The sequence below is a fragment of the Telopea speciosissima genome, chromosome 8, assembly GCF_018873765.1.
Source record: "Telopea speciosissima isolate NSW1024214 ecotype Mountain lineage chromosome 8, Tspe_v1, whole genome shotgun sequence".
Taxonomy (NCBI): Eukaryota; Viridiplantae; Streptophyta; class Magnoliopsida; order Proteales; family Proteaceae; genus Telopea; species Telopea speciosissima.
This window is the reverse complement of record NC_057923.1, coordinates 56312884-56316351: the sequence shown is the minus strand read 5'-3', so window position 1 is coordinate 56316351 and position 3468 is coordinate 56312884.

Sequence of the window (3468 nt, the reverse complement as noted above, 5' to 3'; positions counted from 1 at the left end):
AGAGAGAAAAAGAGAAAAGCAAGAGAAGAGAAAAAATGAAAAGAAGGAAGAAGGCAAGGGTATATAGCTACAAGACAAAAAAAAAAAAAAAAAAAAAGTGAAAGAGGAGAGGTTTGAACCCTCAACCTCTCCCTCCTCAAATAATTTACAAGCAGGGCCCTGAAGAGAAGATTATTCGCTGAGAACCCCAGGGTATACAAGCCTAAGAAATACTCTCTTGAGCATTCTACTCCAAGAGAGTGGGGGCAAATGATGAACCCCAAATAAAGCTAACCAACAGGAAACCGCCACATGGTGGGACCAGGCAAGGCAGGGTGAACACCCCCCATTTGGGTGAAACCCCTTGGGTGAGCTCCCCCACTTGGGTGAACTCCCCCTTGGGCGAGTTCCCCCAATTGGGGGAACTCCCTTTGGGTGAGCTCCCCCAATTGGGGGAACTCCCTTTGGGTGAGCTCCCCCATTTGGGGGAACTCCCCCTGAGCAAGCTCCCCTTTGGCGAACCCCCCTCTTTTGGCGCGGACCCTGTGCACATGGACAGACACAACAGACTCTAGGCCCTGCCTCCAATTGTAAGACGTACACTATCTCCAGGACTCTAGGCCACCGCCTATCAGTTAACGTACCCACAACGGACTCAAACACCCAGAATCTATCTACAGGCTATCCATCGAGGATACCAAGTCTATCAAGGACACCATGTCTCGTGGGAAGACAACTAATCAAGGATGAGCCCTGATGCCCAAGGACTCTATCCACCACGAAGGCCACACTACATCAACTGGGACTCTCCACACCGCCACGTACTACTATAAAAGGGAAGGTACTCTATCCCATCAGGGGATCTTAAATTCTACTATACACTCATCTGTTTGCTCAGAGAGATCTAACTTAGGCATCGGAGCTTAGGCATCATAGAGCCCTAGGCCGAAACCACACCGGTTCTCCTTTATCACCCAGGGTCTTTTGCAGGTTACGACACTCGAAGGACTGCTGAGCAATTTCTCGACGCAACACATAGGTAAAATCATAATTGCGTGGGAATTAAGTTTTTAAGGTTCTCGATATAGAAAAACCCTAGACACAAGCAAAGAAAGATAAGATTTTGAGATGGAGAGTGATGTAGTGTGTTTTTTTTTTTTATTTTAGTAAAAAATTCTCTCGTTCTCTTAGATGGATGTAGACAGTTGTGTTGAACATATTAAATCAACATATTTTGTAAGATGATTTTTGTTTGGTTTCTTCCTTGTATTTATACATTTGTTTTCAACAAGTGGTATCAGAGAAAGGTTCAATAACACATTGAGATTTGAGAATAAGTGGTGTGCAAGAGGAGCAAATCAAGGTACAACAACAAGTTTTTTTTTTCCTTTTCTTTTATAAGAGATCTATTTTTCTTGTACATCTAAGGAGATGATGTTGTGTAGTTATATTCCATAAAGAAGATGAAAAGAAAGGTGAAAAACAAAGGTGTGTATGATTTAGGATGAAAAAAGGGAGAATAAACTCCACTTTATTGTTATTTAGGAAGGAGATAGGAAGAAAACAAAAAAACATCTCTAAGGGAGAGGGGGTGTATGATGAGATATAAAAAGGAAAAAAAAAACAAAGAAGAGGAAGAACAAAAGAAAATAAAGGAAGAGAAAAAATCAAAGCAGTATGAAACCCTAGGTGGGAAGAAGGTGCATTGGAGAAAGGAAAGAGAAAGAATGAAGGTGTAGTACGAAAAGGAAAAGTAAAAAATGATATTGCATTTGCAACCTAGGAAGAAAGTGCACTATTGTATGTGATGATGTAGAGGCTAGTTAACTACTATGGTATGTGATAATGAAGATATTGGTTCATTGTGATATGTTGTATGGTGTATCCTAGGATAGAAAAAAAAAGAGTTGGGTGGAATCCACAACATAGAAAGTTTATCACACATGGAGTTTGAGTCCCAAGGTTTTCTAGCGTTGTGGACTTAGTGGATCATCCAAATCAGGAAGATTCTGCTCTGTTGATGTAGATCATGCGAGATCAATAGTGATTAGATTCATTGAGGTTGATGGCAGGCACGATGAGTAAATTTTTGATAAATCGGATGATAGGAAAGGGTTCAAGCACCCTCATAAAAAGCTTCGAGGGCCACTTCACCTTATGGAAAAACTGATGAAGAATATTTTCACGTAGGAGGAGATACTTAAAGCTGTCAGTAATAAGTTAAACAAGCTAGATAGGATGACGGAAGATGAGTGACTAGAGTTGAGGGATCTAGCAAATAACATAATCAAGTTGTCTATTGCGAATATGACTCTTCGCAAGGTCATTGGGTTGGCAAATCTGAAGAAAGTCTATACTAAGTTGAAGAACAGGTACACATCATGGTTATTGACAACTTGGCTATTTTTAAAGAAACAATTAAATGACCTTTCAGTTGTCAAAAGTAGCAAAATTTTGAAGTGGATTTAGTTCAAAATTGGAAGTCCATCTCTCATTCTCTCCCGCCTCATCTCTTTTCTCCTACTCGACTACCATCTTCCCACCACATTGACATCCTCTATAATACGTTTGTCTTATTCAAATTCTGACCGAAAAAAGTAAAGTTAACCTTAACAATCAACCATTAGAATAGCAAAGATCGAAAAAATTCTATTAATTAGGGTCTGTAGAGGCAAAAACCAAGGTGATGAGTTATGAGGAAACAAGACTCTATCATTTTGCTACTGTTGGCCTTCTCCATATTATTATCTCTTCAAGTATTCAATAACTTTCTTATTCTTATATGCAAGTCCAACTCTCTAACTATTGTTCATCGTAATGATGCTTGTTACGCCCCACAACCTTAAAAGACTACTCGACTATTATGGTTTTGGAATCGCTTTTGTTTGATTCGATTTTATAGAATAGAAATGTAAAGTGTGGTTATATCTCAACCATTCCCTTTCTATTCCATTTGATTTCCTCATCCCCTATTTGATGATAGAAAAAAGTAGGGTGGGAATACAGGGTGTGATACTTTGAAGGTTTTCCATAAAATTCCAAAAACTAAAGTTGTTTGTTTGCATAAGGTAATAAAGCAAGAGACAACATGCATTGAATGTTAAAGTGCATTAGATGCTTTGTCAGCATATGTGGCAAGGGAGTTATCCCACCCGCTCTTTTTTTTTGGGTAGAAAGAAGGCTATTCATTCATGTGTGCCCAACGCCAAACAAAGGAAATCAAGATACATAAAACAGATAGAGAACATGATAAACGCAAGGTATGGATATACGGTATCCAAAACCAAGGAGTGGAAATTGACCCGGTCTCAAAGTCTATCATATGTGATAGGATTTTGTAAGAAAGGTAGAGATATGAATTATTTTATTATTTTATCCATCCTTTACTATTTTATCATTTCCTTGCCTTTGCTTAGTGGGACTTATAATTTTTCCTTTGCCACCCCTTTTTGCTCTCCAAACCAACGGGCCCTAATGATTCATGTGCTA